This window comes from Cyprinodon variegatus, unplaced genomic scaffold, assembly GCF_000732505.1.
Source record: "Cyprinodon variegatus isolate N-32 unplaced genomic scaffold, C_variegatus-1.0 Scaffold487, whole genome shotgun sequence".
NCBI lineage: Eukaryota > Metazoa > Chordata > Actinopteri > Cyprinodontiformes > Cyprinodontidae > Cyprinodon > Cyprinodon variegatus.
The window spans coordinates 495886-506602 of NW_015150940.1; positions in this window are offsets into that span (position 1 = coordinate 495886).

A 10717-nucleotide genomic window follows, 5' to 3' on the forward strand; every position below is an offset into this window, starting at 1 on the left:
ATATAATTTAATGATAATAAAATTTATTTTGTAATTTAATACAAAATGTTATGTTTCTGAAGCCAGCTCTGGCCTTCAGATTATGTACATCAATACATGAATACATCTTTTCATTTAAGTTAACCGTTTTTGTGCAGATCCCTAATTTCTGTAGCATTTCCCAATTTAGCCCATTTCATTCTAATTTGTATTTTTTTTTAACCTTAGTAGACATGAATCACAATTTTGCAAGAAGAAAAGAAGGAGTAAAAAATATAACCGACATAAACTTGAGGTAGAATGTATTTTTTGTATTTAACTTCTCATAGTTTGTTTCCTGGTATTATAAGAGCTAACTTCTGTATGAATCATTTCTTGTTGAAGCCCTTATGCTTAGTCCCTACAGCTTGATGCTGAAATATGACAAAAAGCCGATTCTGTAATAATCTGTATTTATAAGGTAGGTCGTTATTTTTTACAAATTGTTTTGCCTTTGATTCACCAAGAACACTGGAAGACAAAATATAACCTGTATGATTTTTACCAACAGGATAATTTATAAATATTCGGCTATAATGTGGATCTGACAGATTTTTGTTAATATCAGACCCCCATACCTTGCTTAGACAGATTATTCTTCAAGTCATGTTAGGCTTTTTTGCTCTGTACAGCAGTACAGCAGAGCAGAACAGTAGGTTAAAGTCAGTGTCATAATGAGTTGAAGTTAATGCCTGTCAACAACTTCAGATCAGATGAACAGGAAATTCTTCATAGCAACAGTAGCAGCATATTTCAGACATAACTGTAGATGTAAGGTGTTTTTATGTGTGTGTGTGTGTGTCTTAAATAAATCACCAATATGTTTAGGTTCCCCCAAATAGTTTCAGTCATTTGCAACAGTACACCAAACACTGGTCTGGCAAAGAATATCTGATTTCTTTTATTTATTTTTTTCTACAAAAAAGTACCTCGAACGCAGCAAGAGTTGGGAATTTAAAGCAAAATACTGTTTCTTTAAGCTTTGACATGTGGCAGTTGTTTGCACTCCCAGTTGAAAAGCTCAGATAGTACGATCAGTGCTGGTCGTTGAGCAGTATTTTCACATCCAGAAATAGTCATTAGTGGCCCTGTCGCAATGCAATCTTCAGTCTATCCGCAGGGTGACCATTTTGGAAAAGCAGAAACATCGTTATGCTGTAAAATCACATTACACATATTTGCTTTGGATCTAAATTCCAAGTTGAATTGCTTTGTGGAAGAAATTCCACCTACAATAACAATTAGTATTTACAGTTGAGCTGCTCCGAGATTTGTTGTTATGCCTTCTTGACTGTTTTAAAGTCCTTACTTGATATTATGGCTCCATTAGACATTTTGTTAAGGGACTTTATGGCCCACTAAGCAAACAATCATTTAAATTCAATTAGGACTTTAAAATAGTCAGTTGAAAACAGTACTTTAAGAGGTTTTATAGTGTGTAGTCCTGACCTATGTGCAATGACTAAATCCAACACTGTATGGACTGAATGCTACAAAATAAAGCAGATAGACTCTTCAATGAGTGCAATGGATTAACTGGAATCACTTCCACAAACCTCAACCTAATGTGAAACCAACAATAATGGAATGGACTCGGTAAGTCTGTGCTGCTCAGATCATTATACAATTAGCAATTAGCAGTCAGTGTGTTACAGTAGGTGCAAATCAAAGCTTTCTGCATTTACTTATCTATCCTGGGGCAGCACAAACAAGAATCTTCTACTGCTTTCAGAGGTGATTAATGAATCTCACAAGATTGTCTGCAATGGCAGATTAGGCATGATTACGAGTGGGCTCATTTATTTTCAACATGTCATTATCCACTACGACATCAACTAAGGAAATGACCAATGTGTTTATGAGCACATCCGTAAGGAAGGTTTTCCTGATCATTAATAGTGAAGTTTAGGTCCCTTCCACACCCCTCAAAAATAGGAGGAATTTTAAAAATGTGAAGATGAACCACTAAAGACAAAAATATGCTGAAATGAATATCCGTGTGAGCAGTTCCCTTTCATATTTTTGGACTCTGATAATAGAGACTTGGAAAAAAGAGAAAATATGATGTAACATAGAGGACATTTACTCTAAGCAACTCTTTGAAACAGGAGGGACAAGAGAATATGCCGTTCAAGTGAGGCATTTCTGTGTGTGGATAAGTCAATATAAAACAGCTGCTCATCTAACCTTGCTTGTTTTATTAAGGGCACTTATTAAAAAGTATAAAACAACTAGAGCTGGGACAAACAAGGCAGAAAATTGAGTTTTACTCACCACCACACAATCAGTAGGATGGTGAGGAAGCTTTAAAAAGAAATCTTTAAAGCTCAAACAACTGCTGTATTTTTTTTCCAGTGTTAGATTTAGCCACAACAGCAGAATAATTAAGTTAAAGCCTTTCAAATTGATCAATGCTGCCAATAAAAGTTGAGAGCCTTGGACTTAGCTATGATTTATTGCCGACTGTTACTTAATCATGTTGATAGATACTTGCCACTCTAATATTACTGAAAACACAAAAAAGTTTTTGTATTGTGGGAAAATATCTTGCATTTACTTTACATTTTCAACACATTAGGTTAAAACATTATTCTATTATATCTATTAAACTGGTTTGGCTTTGATACAAGACATACAAAATAAAAGTTTTATTTTTAAAACATAAAATCTACACATTTTTGAGTGTCTCTTATTGCTATAAGTTGATAGAACTGCAATTGTGATTCACTAAAAACTGCTCCTCACCCTTGTTTCACACAGCTATTGCAGTTTAGGTTGATCTGATCCTTTAAAATAAGTTGAATAAATCATATCTCGTGTTTAGTCAATTACTGATCCCATGATATTGTCCTCATTGCTTCAATTATGAAAACAAAATTGTTCAACAGCCTTTTTCTTGTATTATTAGGTGTATTTTCTTTTAACAGATTTGATAAATTTTGATGAGCCTGTTGAGCAAACATGAATATTTGATGACTGTTTTCTAATGGCTTGATTGTCTCAAAAAACCAAGACAAACATAGTGAAATCGAATCATGAAATATTCACTGGAGTGCGGGTGTGAAAATGATTAACTCCAAAGTCATCTTTCTCATAGATGCAGGTCTCCTTGTCTTGACAAGATAACTTGACCATGAACTTTAAGGCATAGAAGTAATGTGTAGGTGCACTGGAGAAATGTGCTGTAGACTTTTCTGTTTTATCCCAACATGAAAAAATGGCATCACAGCCAAAGAATGTCGATGAGATACAATCAAGGCATTCAGGTCTCTTAAAGACCAGCTTGTGAAACTGGCAAAGAAGCCTTTGGGTCAGGATTCATAGAGAGCTATCTTCAGCAAACACAAAGCAACACTGCATTCCTGACATTTCTTTTAGTAAATGCAGCAACATGTGTGCAATGTTTACTTAACTGCACTAAACCCCCTAGTTTTCGTTCTTTAAAACATCTCCACCCTCACCCACCAAGACGTTGCAAATATCTCCAACATAACAAAATTAGAAATCGTCACATAACCTCAACCTATTTTACTATTTTAGCCCTTTAGCACACCAACACTGTTTTGATTGTTTTAGATTAAATTTCTAAATATGTAGAGAATCCTATAAACATAAAACTTTGGATGAAATCTGTAAAATTATCATACCTGAAGGATTTGGAATACCCGGACTTGTTTCTTTATTTTCACTAATAAGGAACTTGAGTGAAAAGGAAGGTAGAGCTTAGGCTTACTATTTGGATCATGAGGACTTGGTGCCACCTACTGTTAGCAGAGGGATGATATTGCTCAGACCTTCCTGCATATTTGCAACAAACAAATAAAAACACTGAGAAGAACGAAGTAAAAATTTTAAATACAATATGTGGAGTTATCTATGCTCAATTTATCTATTCTTTTCCGGTTTAAAAACTTTCTACATGCATTTCTGTGAAACAGCTAACAAATTGCAAATTTATTTATCCATTAAATAAATTTTGATTTGCACAGGACATGATAAAAATATAAATATATTGCACAGAAACACAATTTAAATGATAACAGATTATATATTTTAAATTTTCTCTACATTTATTTTAAAAAATCCAAAAAGTTTTAGATCCCCCTTTAAGAAAACAATTTGTGCAAACCATTCCTCAGGATCTAAACCTTTGTCAATCAGTCTGAGATAGCCACCACACTCTACATTGGATTTTGAGAGAGGTTATTTATTAGCATATCAGTGACACAGATTAACATACATTAACATACATTATGCTTGAATTAAGCATGGGATGAAATAGAACTTGGAGAGCCTTCTGAAACCAGTCTGCTCTGAAGTCAATTCAAGGAAAAGCTTGCTGTTCCTTGCATAACAATCTTCTGCTCAGCTATAGACATACAGAAACTACACCTTCTATATTTTATATGTGCAATGCTCATTAACTCATTTTTATGTCCTGCATTATCTATGCTCTTTTCATGGCTGCTTTGCTAATAAAAGATTTGGAAATAATGTAATAATAAGATTTTTAATGGAATTTTCAGACTGAATAATAAAAGCCAGATATATAGATTTCTAGCTTGAAGGCCAACTGTGAAAAATTCTATCTTAAAATCTGTAGATCCAGATTTCACACCCATACCACTTAATCATTCCAAAGTTGAGACAGACCCTATCTCAGTTAGTTTTTTTATGCAAATCTAATCTTAAATCTCTGGATTATACTCATGAGATATCAAAAGATCATTTGAAAGCAAGTTTAGCTTGTGATAAATTAATGTAATACAAAGTTCTGTATGACAACAAAATGAACCAATGTCAGTTTAAAGTGAATGACAGAGCATTGTTATAAATGCTTGAAGAATGTGTTTTTTTAACAACTTGAAGAGAATAGATTAGAATAGATTAAGCAATGCTGTGACAATGTTTCTTAAAGTATATATATATATATATATATATATATTTTAAAAGTTATGCCACTAAATGTAACTCTGTAAATGTAACTAGCTACTATCCATCCCTGAATTTGAAAATGCTATCAAGCTTAATATGGATTTTATTTATTTATCTAATTTAAAAAAAAGATTGAATTGTAACCAAAAATCAATAATGAACCTTCCAAAGAGTAGAGTTAAGACCTATTGTGACCTATTCTTGTTAAGTTGTATTTTTTTTATTAATCATTGAAATATTCACATAAAGACTTATAATCTCTGTCTGCTAACCCTGAACATCCATGGGCATCCTATTCATTAGTGTTTTATTGTTATTTATTTTGATTCATTTTTTTTATGAACTCCAACGTAATAAGGCCTTCAAAACAATTGCTCTGATATTTCCTCCTCCAATTATCAGAAACCTGTTTTTTTTTTTTTATATAGAAAATAAAATTTTAAAAAAAATAATTTTCAAGGTGGATCATTTTTTTAACCCAGTTTCTGTGAGCTGATGGAATAAAATAGCTCAGAACAAAAACTAATAGAATTGGGAGATTATATTTGGGTTAAATCCTTTTCCTAACACTGTTTTTGCCTATTTTTGATCTGCTCTTTTCTTTTTGGTGCTGTTATTATTGACGTAATCCCCACTTGCTAAAATGTTTTAGGTACCAGAATTGGGTAAAATTTCGTGGAACAAAACATGCATAGCTAAAACTCGTTGAGCTTTAATTTTGACACCGTTGGTCTGGGATTCTAGTCAATTTTCATCTGCTGGTGTTGCAAGGGTAGGATGCATGATGGAGTATGGAAGCCTCAGTATTTGTTGAAGCCATGGTTTGCATTTTGAACCAGAGACAGTTGTTGGATCGCTCTTTACCAATATCCCAAAAGACCACTTTAAAAATGACTTCTAGTATAAAAAAAGAGAAAATGGTAATCTCATGTGGTCAGGGTGCAAGCAAGATGGTGCAAACCTCTCTGACAGAACCTGATGGGTTGAGAAGAACATTGTGTGCCAGAGGCCTTAAAATGCATAAGCTTCTATTCCAAGTTTTTACCTTTACATGAGGTTCCTGGCGTTCACTGTCAATCCTATTTTAAACTGTGCATGTTGTTACAGGCATTACCTTCACTTATTTAAGAAGTGCTAACAAAACTACAATGTCACATTTGTCATGACTTTATAGTTAGGAATGAAGGCCCTAGACACAATCAAAAAGCGATGCATTGGTAAATATGATGTCTATCTCTATATCTATACTCAATATTTTGTCTCTGTTTAAAATAAGTAGTGAGCATGCATGTAAAAGCATGTTCCATCACCAAACATAATACAAGAGAACAATAGGGTATTTATTAGCCAGGTGTTAAACAATAAAAGTAGTCTTCGTACAGGACAGCTTTTCATCTTTCACTTTGATTCAAATTTACAGATTTTTGGATGAAGGGCAAATTTTTCTTTTTGTTTTTTATTTCTTTAACTGAATTTTGTTTTGGGAATATACTCATGTCATTTTTAAGTATAGACAATTGCCAATCTACTTGCAACTACAGATTTATCATTCCATTTCCCTTTGGAATAAATATAGTCTTTTTGAATTGAATTTAATTTGATTCTAAGACTTCTAACAGAGCAAATTCACAAGTGAATTGATAAAGTGAGAAAGTCTTCCAATGGAGGGAAAATAAATAATCCAACCAATTGAGTCTTCAGCTCCTCGCTCAGAGCAACTTGGTGAAGCATACTGCTAGTTTTTGATCTTGGCAGGAACACACATTAAGTCTGGACATTAGGTAGAAACTAGGCCAGTCATGTAATTGAAGTCCTAATTGATGAAAGGCAGTATTAATGGAGGCATAACCCAGGTCTTGACCACCTGTGCTACTCAGTTAAGAGTTCCCCAAATAGTACCATTCAAACAGGATATGAACAACCACGAAGATCTTCATTAAATGTCATGACAGTCTCATTCAGAGATGTTGAAAAATAATGCCCAATTGACAGGGTCTCTTGAAAAGAACTCTTAAAATGACCGACTACAGCATCTTTTGGACATCTACTGTTCTATGTTATGACAATGATGGTCTGACAACATGAATTACATGGTCATTACACGAGTTTGATCTCGCTCCCCATGACCCCCTTCACCATAGTAATAAACATAAGCCATCCTGGAGCAAGGTTTTTATTTGAAAGAGCCTGAGTGGGAATTGTAAAGGGAAAATAACTCATGTTTTAACTTTCTTTCAACATTTTCAAGGCTAATACAATTTGTTGGATGATGAAAAACATTAAAAAGCAACAAAAATAGAAGGAATCTGTAGGGGGAATGTACTATAATACTTGCACACACACACACACACAAAATCAAAGTAAGGAGCACTAAATTGCATTGGCAACAGCAAAAAAAAAAAAGGTGTGGGTGATCTACAGAGACTGCATGTGCAGATGACAAGGCCTGCACATGTTTGTCTGCGCAACTGAAATGAGCAAATTGCATATTCCACTGGCATAACCGATGAATTATATTTATGCCCTTCACATAAGTATCTCAAAGTGCTTAAAGAAAAAGTAGTAAGAATGAAAAGCTGAAAATATCAAAAGTTGAACATAAAAGATTAAATATCCATTTCTCTTGAAAAGTCAAATTTCCAGCTCCTCAATACCTCCTTCTATCAGAGAAGGAGCTACTGTCTGACAGTAGCATAATAAGGCTTTAAATGACAGGATTTACTTTTGCTAACACCTCAAAACAATTAGCTCATTCAAAATATTGTAAACCAGAGTAGAATGTAATAATTAGATAAAACATAATTTGGCTTTGTATGGAGCCTGTCAAAGAACATGGAGGCAGACAAAAATGCCTCTTAGTACAATTGTTAGTATTGCTTTTCACTAAAGCTGATTAGATGATGTTTGTTCTCTGATGGCTGTTCATGTTCTGCTTTTGTTTTTTTGATAAACATGCTACAATATTTAAGTTCAGTCAGGATTTTTGTTGTGGTTTGCATTCATTTGTGCTGGTCCATGCAGAAGTCGTGCAGGTGAAAAAATATGACAATGGAAATCAAGCTGACATGTAAAGCCATCAAACTTACTTCTGTAATTCTAAGGTAGACATGTTCACCTATTTAAAAAAAAAAAAACAGCAGAAAAGTAAATATTTTTAGTTTCATAATGCAATCCAACACCTTCTGATGGTATGACATTGCTCTATTTATCCAAACTCTCATACAGCTCCAAAATATGTTGGTTCCATTATTAAATGGCAGGGTATAAGAACCAACAATAAGAAAGAAAAAAAGAAAAAAAATCCAGGAAAAGCACTTAGCTTAAAGACATGGGAAGGACATACGAGGACAACGTCTCCTTAATCCGCCTTGCACTGACTAAATAATTCATGACACCATCCAAGTGTAACTGTGGATATAAAAGCATTCATTTATAGTAATTGATGACCTGAAGGACCAGTCTCACACTGTTAACCTGGCCAACTCAAACATATTGGCTACTTGTACTGTGACATTAAGAAAAATATTTCTTCCCACTTTCCCTCTTTTCATCCGAAGAGGAATTCTTGCAAGGGATACATATCAAGGTCTTTTAACCTTGTATTCAACTCAGAATAAAGGATTTTTTCCCCCCAGTTGGGACTTTTATAAATATCAATTTACTGTTTGCAGGATGGAAGACAACTTAATTTGTAACCATATATCATTATACGACACTGCTCATTGAATGAATGGCCCTGAGGAGCAATTTAGCCTAATTTTTATTTTTGACAGATGAGATACTTCAATACATCTTCCTATCATTAATAGAAGAAAAGAGGAGCTAATCCAGTGCATTAACAAAGGACTAACTCCCTGAAAAAGTTTAATTTGCTTGGTCATTAATTCAGACAAATCTAAACACTTCACCTTCTTTTTGCTGTTTTTTTTTTCTTAAGAAGTTTGCTTGAATTTTCCTTTGAGACACATTTTACAAATTAGTGCGTTAAAATATATATGTTTTATATGAAAACAGAATACAGCTTTTCTCTGGAGACGTTTGGATTGCTAGTAATTGTAAAATGTGAGTTTTGAGCTCTTTACTACTACTGCTGATTCTAGGAATGGATGGTTGCTCTTCTGAGATAGTGCCTTTACTCATACCAAACTACCTAAATGACTTTTAACAGATAATTTTAGATGATGTATAAAATACCCTTCTTGATCTGGCTTTACATGTTTACATCTAATATGGAGAATATAATCTCTGGAGCTGCCTTACTTCCTTGGGGGAAAACATTTATACAACACATAATTCCAGCACTGGATGAGGATATGACAACCCAATAAATAAAAACATTTTGTGTCTGACTGAAATTCATCACAAAGTTTCGGATTTTAAAAAATTTGGTGATTGGACCTTAAACTGTCGAAGCACAATCCACATGTGGTAGATCTAAGGAACTGCATCTCAGCTTGAAGGATCCTTGAATCTCAAATAAGAAAAATGAATTGAAAATGCTCCACAAGGTGTTCATTATCAGAAATGAATGGACAATGCATCCAACTCAAAGCAGACTTCACAAAGTCAATTTATATCTGATATCAGATGCCCTGAAGGGCATCATCCCACTTATACCACAGTCACTAACAACATTAATGAATATATATCAATTTATTAAATTTTTTCACCATTAAAACTGTATGTTTTTCACTGGATGCAGGAGAGTGGACTATGCAATATCTCTCATTGTAACGGGTAACCAAGGTAACCAGCTCTAGCTAGAGAACCTGCCGTTCAGTCAGTTGCAACTAAACACTGTGTTAAGTGATACAAAGCATCATGTCATAAGGAGCCAGCACAATAATTTAGAACAATCAGGCGATGTAACAGGTGTCTTATTACATATTTTAATGGACACCTCATAGCCAATCAGAATCGAGTTATCACCCAGTCTATTTTGTAATAGCGGTTAAGTAAGCATGTCTAAAGGGCTGTCAGACAGATCAATCTAACAATGTGGCAGGACCTAAAAAAAGCTTTTGTTTTTCCTCTTATTTTTTCTGCAAACTAAAATGTTAGAAAAAAGCAAAAGATTAAGATTTATATCTTATAACATGCATTTATTGATATTAATTGATAACTCCATGGCAACCTTATGATTAAACTGAATAGTAAAATGTGATTGCGTGAAATAAAGCAATAAACATCCATTTATTTATTTTTGGAAAGTTTGCGACTGAATTTAAAAAATAATGATACAAAAACAGTTCTTCATTTTCTTGCTTTATTTTAAAACTAACCAGATGACAGTGTGCCACCTCCCCCCCCCACTATCTCTTTAGTCTCTGAAAGCTTGAGCAAAGAAATGGCAAAGATTTGACACTGACTGAAATTACATGCAAGCCCACCATTGTGAGGTATTTAACAAAAGGAACAATCACGGACATAGCATGTCATCAAGTTGACAATCCTGCCCCTTCATTGTTTGAAAAGATGTGTCCCTGTAGCTGCTAGAAGTAATCATGGATGGCCGCCCAGCTAATCTCTGACAATCGCCCATTGCTTAAGTGGGAATATCTGTGCAAACTATGTCTTTAGACAACTTTACCATCCTCTAACCTCCTTCAAACCTAGCAAATCTCAGGCTGCACTGTTCTCTGACGACCAAATCCTTCTTACTTCTCTTTGGTTTCAGACAGAAGGAAAAATGATTTACCCCCAGAGGATGTATCCTGAACAAAAAAGAAGAAAAAACATATTAATCTGGTATTGTCTCTTTATT